Source organism: Rhipicephalus sanguineus, chromosome 7 (assembly GCF_013339695.2).
Source record: "Rhipicephalus sanguineus isolate Rsan-2018 chromosome 7, BIME_Rsan_1.4, whole genome shotgun sequence".
Classification (NCBI taxonomy): Eukaryota; Metazoa; Arthropoda; class Arachnida; order Ixodida; family Ixodidae; genus Rhipicephalus; species Rhipicephalus sanguineus.
The window spans coordinates 94967869-94977586 of record NC_051182.1 but is presented as its reverse complement, the minus strand read 5'-3'; positions in this window follow the sequence as shown (position 1 = coordinate 94977586).

Sequence of the window (9718 nt, the reverse complement as noted above, 5' to 3'; positions counted from 1 at the left end):
AAGAGTAGAGTTAACGTCCCCTACAACTTCCTTGGCCTCACTATGTGCTGGTTTTCATTTAGAACGAGTACTGTTGCGCACAGGGCTGGATCAAAGAAAGAACACGATGGCACACAGAGCGCATACTATCAATAGTTTATTGACAATAGTAAATCGACGCTTTTATATTTACACATTGACAAGGTGCATTGCAGCAGTGCGATTTACCAAAGGCGCATGACAGTGCTACAAACTCAGCCTGTCATTCTCCCGTTGTCGTCCGTCCTTTACGAGAGCATTTCATTGCAAGCGTTGTACGTCTAAGAAGGGTGTACCATGGACTCTTTGATACGCCAGAGATGATTTCTGTGCTTAATGATGTGGTGTGCTTGCAAAAACTTCATATTTTCTTTGTCAATCAAAGGGTAGCTGACATATTTTATACCTTGTAAACCGTGACTTCTCAAGGTGGGGAATAAAGAAAAGAAGAAAGGTGTACCTAGTGGTTAAGACGCTCGCCTTCGGAGCGTGGGAGTCCGTGTTGAAACACCGGCAGGGAAGAAAAAGTTATTTTGTTCATTATATTTCGTAGCACGTGACGGCGGCCGATGAGGCCGTGGCCTCGTCGCTGGTTTTATTCTGTAGATCGTGGCCTCCGCTATTAGCTCCAGCAGTGAACGGCGTGCTGGCGGCGTTAAACTCGGAGACCACTAGTAGAAGAAGGCGTTATCGAACCTCAATTTATCTATTTACACTAAGAGGTGTGCATGGGGCGAGTCGAAAGGGCCCGCCCCTCGCAAACACTAGGAGCGATCACTAGTCCGGGATCCCTGTAGCCTCCGCCGTGGCCCGGGCTTTAGCCACCAATGCCTGTTGGCTTTGGAGGTCGGGGTAGCCGAGCCGGAGAGCTTCCCGGCGCTCTCGCGTGCGGTGTGCGTGGGGTGGGTAGGGGCATGCCCCAGGGCATGCCCCTACCCACCCGGTGAGGGGCATGCCCCAACCATGTGATATGTGTGAAAAACCACTTCCTCACACTGCAGGCACGTGCGTACTGCCGAGGAAACAAGGGAGAGACCGAAGCGGAACGGCTTCAACGTCCAGCCTTGCCCAGCAGCAGAGCGTTCGCTCCTGGTCGTGCCTCGAGCCCCTCGACCCACCCGGTGTTCGTCTTTGTCACAACCCAGGAGGACGTGACTGGCACGGTGCAGGAATTTATTTTTTATGGCGATCATCGTCTCAAAGTTCAGAAGACAACATTATCGATCACACCAATTACCGCTGGCAACAGTGCAGTGGATCGGACGCAGGGTCCTATTGGAGTGTCCTCTTTTTATGAATTAAAGTGTGTTTTCAGAAAAAAATTGCAGAGGCTTAGCTCGGCTATGCCATGATGTACGTAGCTTTAGCAAAGGTTCAGCTGATTATTCTGAGCTTTCCAGATTGCCTAGGAGTAGCTTGATTGTCATGCGTACTGCTGCTGCAATGACACACACATGGTATACGTATTACGCGGCACATGAATATTTATTTTTGCTCAACGTCAGGTTGCTTCTCCATTCTTCGTACGCTGAACCGCTAATTGCCAGGCAACTACAGAAAAACCTCGGTGATACGATCACGGCTCGTACGAATTTCGGTGTGATACGAATTTTTCTGTGGTCCCAGCCAAGGCCCATTAGCCTGCAGTGTATTGGAGTACGGTTGTTACGAACCGATTTGTACCCTGCGACGTATGATACGAACGTACGCTAGCGCACAGGTATACGAACAGGTGCTGCCCGCACTGTCGTGGAAGACGCGGCAGTCACGCGCGGGCGCGGTCATGCGCGCTGCGCGACCATCAACGGTGCGTCGTTGCCTCCGAGATAGTGTGCGCGAATCTTGGAGGCCTTTAGGCGCCTTCGCATTCAGATTACAGATGACGTTGACGACGCGCTTTTTTTTCCCGACGCGTTGACGCGTGCTCGAGGCAGCAGCGTCCTTGTACTGTGTTAACACGTGCCTGCCACGTCGATGCAAGCCATGTCCCCGCAATCAGACGTTCTGTGAAACAAGACTAAAACTTGGGCTGCGGGTCCGTCATGAAGTCCCATTAAAGGTGGATGAAGACCCCAAGAGACGAAACGGTCTTGGCGAAGGAGCTTGGGCTCTATCAGTCGTGTACAAAACGCTTCTTAAGTCGCTTTCGCCGCAGTACTCCGTTGTCATGCAGAAAGGCGTAGTAAGATTAGGAAGGGGCTACTAGCGGTCACGGGGCACAACACATCAAAACAGCCATTCGAAATCTGGCGAGGGGCAGAATATCGGTCACCGCCGCACGACTACTGCACCGAGCCGCGGGGCGAGAAATTCGGGAAATAGAAATTGTCTGGGTACCAGCACACTCTGGAAACCCTGGGAACGAGGCGGCTCACCTGAATGCTCGAGGTTTCGTCAGCCGGGCAGGTGAGCCGCCCGTTCCGGGGAGATCCGCGAGATATGGGCTGGTGTCCTTTCACGACATCACTAATCATTATAAATTAGAGCGTAGGCTTTATCCGCCCCCGCACAAGCGGTTGACCAAGGCGCAGGAATGCGTCTGGAGAAAACTGCAGACGCGATCTTTTCCAACCCATACGTGTTGAGCAAAATATACCCGGATGAGATTAAGCCACAATGCAAATGGTGCCAGGCAGTGGCAAGTTATGACCATATACTGTGGGGATGTAGCATGGTGCCGCCACCGGCAGATATTGTGCGTGATCCCTCTCTCGAGCAGTGGGAGGCCGTGTTGACCAGCTCAGACCCAGTTGTCCAGACAAGGGTCGTGGAGTGGGCCACACAGGTCGCCGTCAACCTTGGGTTGATGGCCATCTAACACGGAATTGTCCCCAACTGTTTTCTGACGAAATAAAGTTTTTCCATCCATCCATCCATCTGGTTCATTAATTACACAGGCGGGCATGCACCATATATTTACGACTACAAGTATGATCGTTAAGGCCATAAACTTTACTGGCAATCATTCAGAGCTGTTCATGACGCCACTGCGGCCCTGAGAAACACTGAATCAAAACGTATGCAAACTTTCTTTTGACACATACTAATTTTCCATGTTTTCTGGTGATACGAATTTCGAATGATACGAATATTTTTGGTAACCCCACGATATTCGTAACACCGATGTTTTACTGTACTTCGGGATCCGATGGCATAAGCTTTTTGGCTCTTCTGCGCCGTTGAGCAGCATTTGCGCTCTCCTCCTTTATGGCGTTACCCACCTGCAAACGCCAGTCAGAGGCGCTATCAAGCGGCACCAGCGCATTGTCAGACGGCGACTGCACAGCGAAGGCGAATAGCTGCGCGCCGCCATGGCTACGACGTCACCCCTCTCGAATGCGCAAAGCAGCAGCGGCGAGTGGCGCGCGCCAGTCTGTCTGTCTGCCCGGCTACGACGCCACTCCTCCCGCTCTCCGCCACCAGCAGCGGCGAGCCGCGCGCGGCGGTGGCGGAGAGCGCGTGAGATGCCGGCTCCGCACTGATCCTCACGCATGCGCAGAACGGCTCATGAGGATCCACGCGAAATCGGCTCCGGCTAGGCAAGTGTAGCTAATGCTACAAAATTCAGAAGCTCTTGCCCTATCGGAAGAACGGAGAGAAGCGAATGGTGTGTGCGTGCCTGACCGGCTATATTTCCGTCTTTCTTTCTTTCTTTCTTTCTTTCTTTCTTTCTTTCTTTCTTTCTTTCTTTCTTTCTTTCTTTCTTTCTTTCTTTCTTTCTTTCTTTCTTTTCGTATTGTACAATGCTCCTCTCCTAACTGTTTCATTCCACATGCCGCGAATTGCACTAACATCTACGCGCGTATCAGCGCAACACTTCAGTTGCTACAGGCAACAACGACGATCATGCGTTCATATTGTCACGTCGACACGACGTTGACGGATGCAGCAGTCGGCGTGTTCGAGACAAAACTGTTTATTTGGGCGAACCAAAAATTAAAGGAGGAAAGTAGAAGCAATGAATGCTGTAAGCGGCGAACAGATCGTCGGCCGTCTTAAAACTGATCTGTGGCTAGGCGCGCAGGCATTTTTACATGTGGCATCGAACATTGGAGTCGTATCGCAGGTGGCTGCGCAACTTCCAGAACAAACTCAACTGCTCGCGTTTGCGCGCTCAGGCCAATCAGAAGATTTAAAATAATCTGCAAGCTGCCCAGACATTCGGGCGCGGTTATACATGTAACGGATCGGTTACATAGAAAAAGAAAAAGAAGTGCACGTGGCCATATCCAGGCAACAATGAAACGTGGCACCGCGAAAAGACTAGCCACCTCGATAACTTCAGTAAAAGATCAGATTGCCATATCAAAAACGGCTCATAGCCGACAAGCCCACGAACGACAGAACATCATTTACTGGCAATAGAAGCTCTTTAAGCAATACAAGCTTTGCCCGAAAAAATGGGGATGATTGAGAGTACGAAGTATTGAAGATTGGGAGTGGAGTAAGCTGTCCATGCGTTATATAAGCTGAGTTTCTCTAAGGTACTACTGCATGTATATACCAACGCATAGACTCGCCGGCAGGGCATTCGGGTAACAACGGCATAGTCCGCCATTCCTGAGGAGGTTTTGCGAACAGACGACGATGAAGGACTCCCGTACGACCAGGTCATGCTTGCGGGTCATAGCTGTTCACTGGGCTAAACACCCGCTCTTGCAAAACACTATAGTATCTGAACCATAGCAATGCGTTGTGTGCAAAAGAAATGGAAAAGTAAAACACTTAATATTAAGGCTTCGTTGAATTTGCTAGTAGTAGAAGCAAAGCTCTCTCAACGACAAGTTGTACGGAAAGCCGACATGGACAGTTTGACATACGACTGTTTAGACTGAAAAAATTTGATGCCAAACTCGCGTTTCGGTGGTCGCGGATTCTGGTTTTCTTTTGCAAACGAAAGAAAGATGAAGGACGTCATTTCGATGCCGCCCGAAACGACATTGGAGGGAAGCCCGCAATCCAGATTAATTCTCTACATCTACGCACCAACATCAATTAGACAAGTCGCAAAGAATATTCTGCAAGAAATTTTGACTCATTCATTCATTCATTCATTCATTCATTCATTCATTCATTCATTCATTCATTCATTCATTGACTCATTTATTTATTGCTATGAATATCAAGGCTTCGTTTAGGTGAACCGACCACTTGCTTGGCGAAAAATACGCGGTAGACATTTTAACGGCACCATGTGAAGCGTCTTCTTCATGTAGTAATACTTTGCTTAAAAGATGAAATTGAACCTTAATTTTCTTTTTGCAATACATTTTAATGTGTACCTTAAAGGTAAACTTATATGGACAGGCAACCTAGCTCTCAAATGTAACTAGATCAAGGACGAAGGCTTTTGAAGGTGACATAAGCGAGGAGTGGCCTCCACTGTTCGGCTCCATTGGCAGTCACGCTCCGTGCGTTCGTAGAGTAGTGTCCTATAACATTGGCTGGGTTCGTCAGAGTACATACTATTCTGAACAATGAGGGCAAGTTACACTACATGTGGGAATCGGTCTCATGAGTAGCAGACAACGCGCGGCTCCCTAGCCTCATTTCATTGTCACCAGCATGGAGTGACATTCTCGCTTCTCTTCCAAGCATATCCTGTCGGGTTTTCCGAATATTCATAAAAAAGTCTTCTTGAAAATATTCCGGAGCCCTTCTTCTATCGGGGAAACGGGGGCAAGCGACGCTTGGCGTGGGCGAGCCTGACCTAGTGCTTTTAAATGTGAAGCATTTGTTAGCGAACCACAGGCACATTGACAGTTTCTATCTATCTATCTATCTATCTATCTATCTATCTATCTATCTATCTATCTATCTATCTATCTATCTATCTATCTATCTATCTATCTATCTATCTATCTATCTATCTATCTATCTATCTATCTATCTATCTATCTATCTATCTATCTATCTATCTATCTGTCGTTCTGTCTGTCTGTCTGTCTGTCTGTCTGCCTGTTTGTCTGTCTGTCTGTCTGTCTGTCTGTCTGTCTGTCTGTCTGTCTGTCTGTCTGTCTGTCTGTCTGTCTGTCTAGCCGCCTACGTCTTGGCGCTTTCATGGTCGTCTCCTTAACTTGGTACATACCAAAATTGTCATGAAAGGAAGTGAGTGTATCGTGAACACGATTCGCAGGTAAACACACGAATAACCTGATTCTTCACGTAGGTGTTGAAATCCTTTCCTCCAATCACGCGTGGCGCATACCCACATACCGCGGCCCATATTATGTGGGTATGCGCCACAGGTTATTTGCAGTTTATATGAACGCAGACTTTGATAATCTTGACCCGACAGCGTGAAGGCGCTTGTGGCGCAGATGAGGTGCCGGAGTCCGCGACGCTGTCGATGTTGTGAATATCTCGACGTAAGCAAAGAACAATAAAAAGTCACGGCTCAAGCCATAACCGAGCCTACGCACTCTGCATGGCAGTCAAGTGTTCAAACTGCTTCACGAAAGACCCTACACAAGCTTCATATCAGGGGAGTGGCAGTGATAGTTTCAGTATTGGCTATCCGCTTTGATATAATGGTAATGAACATACTGTAGTCAAGCCTTGCGCGAATACGGTTATGAGCGCTACTTCTGATGCGGACATCGTACACCTAACGTGTTGTTCGTGGCGTGAGTCCCGACGTTACGTCGCAGTACGCCGGCCGTGCATAGTACGGCCACGATATGCGCACAGCTACTCAATTTACACACGATCCACCTCGGAATGCTTAACTCGAAGCGAAAATTCGGTGTAGGCTGCTACTGACTGGCTGCTTCGCATGAAACTCCCATATTATGTGGAATTTTCCGCATCTTTTCAGTGGCTGCTACTCATTGAAAGCGGTGTACTTTTCACAAGTGCACAAAAGGAAGAACTTCTTTTTAATTAGTTTATGATCGTTACTTCAATATAGGCTGAGTTCTCGAAATTGGGTTTGCGTTAATTACTCTGACGAGGACCACAGTCGTCACTGTACGACCCACAGAGACGATTTTGTCGATGCTTGCCAGGTTCGTAATCCGCTGCGCCTCCCATGCACAGCGTGAAAATAAATCATTTCCACGGCCGCCTTCGCGAAGATCAGCAGCAAACAAGAACGAAGCATGCTTTTGTATAGTTAAGTGCGCAGACTTCCGTGCAGGAGGAGCACAGGAGAGTCACATCAGGCCGTTGTGCTTCCCGTAGACTCTGAGAAGAGTGACGTCATTACTTGTATGCCGGACTTCAAATATAAATGCTACGGTTGATAAGAGAGAGAGAGAGATGAAAACGTTTATTAGTTGACCCGTAAGTGAATGTGGGAGGTTTCTTTTTTCCAGGAGCCCTCTGGCCTGGACCGCCTGCCGGGCCCGCGCAACGAGTTGGCACTGGTCGACCAGGTTCAGCTTCGAGATCGCAGCCTCTCACGCTTCACTAACGAGGTTTGGGTCTGCATCTCTTGCTGCTGCTTGTATATCTGAGTGGTTGCCTTTGCATTGCAGCAAAAGCTGTGCTAAGGTGTTTGCGACATTACAGTGTGGGCAGATGTAGTCGTATGACGTTGGTTTCAGGTGATGCAATAGAACGGCGTGTGTAAATGTGTTGCCTTGAAGTCGTATGTAGTCCATGCCTTCTTCTCTTGAAAGTTTGGGATGGCGGGGGGGAGGGTAGAACCTCCGTTCAAGCCGATAGTGTCGCAGCAATTCGTGGTAGGTGAAGGTCTCGCGGCATATCGAAGGCACACGATGAATCAATTTTGTAAAGAGGCCCATACTGGTGACTGGCATCTGTCCAGAGGGATCGCTGGAAGCCCGAAGCATGTGTCGATACGAGAGACCTCAACAGACAAGAGGAAACATGCTTGCACCGCATCAGACTAAACGTCGCCTACACTCATGACTTCAAGAACAAAAACAAGTTCGGACTCACCATTGTGCGTTCATTGTAACGTCCTAGAAGACCTGAAGCACGTTCTCTGCGAATGCAGGCGATACGCAACAGAAAGACGATCTCTAAAGGCGGGTTTGCGCCTTCAACATCTAGAACTCCGGCAGATTCTGGGCCCATGGTAAAACAGCACATGTGCGTTACGCGCAACGAAAGCGCTGCTGACTTTCTTGCGGGCCACAAGCCTGACCGAAACTTTCTAAACAATGTAGTTATGTGTGTGCGTGTGTATGGTTATCAGTGTATATATCATAATCATCAGCCAGTACCTGGAGTAGCATGTCAGGTGAATAGCCAGACAAACATGTCCAGCTTTTCATTAAAACATTTATCTCTCTCTCTCTCTCTCTCTCTCGAGGTAGGTTAAGGGTACTGATTAGGTTTCTTCTGTTGGTGTTCTTGCGTGGGAGGTGCCTCGAATTTCATGTGGGGAAGCCCGGTTGATGCATTCGCGGGCCGCGTCGTGTGCCGCTTCATTCCCCTCGAGGCCCTCGAGGCCCTCGTGACCCGGAACCCAGACAATGCAGGTGTGGGGGGAGGAGTGTCGATGCGTTTCAGTATCTTTATCGCTCTTGTGGAGATCCTTCCTTTCAGGTAGTTGCGTGCCGGTGTTTGAAAGTCAGTAAAGACCGCTATAGGATCCTCGCTCGTTTGGGTGGCGAGTGCTGTAGCAGCTTCTTCGGCTGTATCTGTGCGTTTGGCCAGAGTAGTCGCCACGACAGTGCCGTCCTCTTGTGGTCTGTGACGGAAATCGCGAAGGCGCTACGTCCCGGACACTTGGCAGCGTCTACATATCGCGCCTGCGGATCATGACGGTGGTTGTACGTGACGTTGTTTACCCTGGGAGCCACCTTCCTCGGTGATGTTCAGGATGCATGTTGCGGGGGATCCGCTGAACTTCCAGGCATTCTCGGAGCAGAGACGGTATCTTGGTCTTGTGTTCGTCGTCGGGTTCTAGGATGGTTGCGTATCCTATGCGGCGGATGACTGCTCGGCCAGTGGGTGAGAGCTTGAGTCGCTGGCCCTGGCTGACGAGGTGTGCTTCAGCGAGTTCTTCCCATGTGTTGTGAACACCCGTGCGAAGCAAGCGGTCCGTTGAAGCATTTGGTGGCAGTCCCAGGGCAAGCTTCGTGGCCTTTCGTGTAAGTAAAGTTAGTTTTACGGGCGAAGCTCCTTAAAGCAGCACCCGTTCGTCCCTCGTAGTCGTAGTGCGTAACCAGTCGTAACGCTAGTACCAGATCATGACCTCCAAGGTGGTGCCGGTGGGAGATTTTTCCTGTGCGTTGTTGAACAATAAAAAATTTGCAGCGTGCGCGTTAACTAAAAGCCGAATTCTTCTGTCTCTCATTCCCCATTAGCAGCCATTGGCATGTTCCAGTAGGAAACGTTAGTAGAAGTACAAGTGTAAGTGTTAGCTAAAAGCCGACTTCTTCTGTCTTTCATTCCCATTAGCAGCCATTGTTTACCTCCAAGGTAGTGCCTGGTGAGATTTCTCCTGTGCGTGATTAAACAATAAAAATTTTGTTCAAAACGCCGTTTATTGATGAAATAAACCAACGAAAGACGCCAGATGTTTTCTAAAAGCGAAACGAAAGAACGCCAGATGTTTCTAAAGCAAAACGAAAAGACGCCAGCTGCTTAAGGAAAGACGCCAGATGTTTTCTAAAGCAATGGTTTTCTAAACAATGAACATTCACAGCTTACATGTAAAATTAAAGTGAGCTGCAAGTCGTCATAACTCTCATCGAACCTTTAGTATAAACGCGCCCGATCTCAC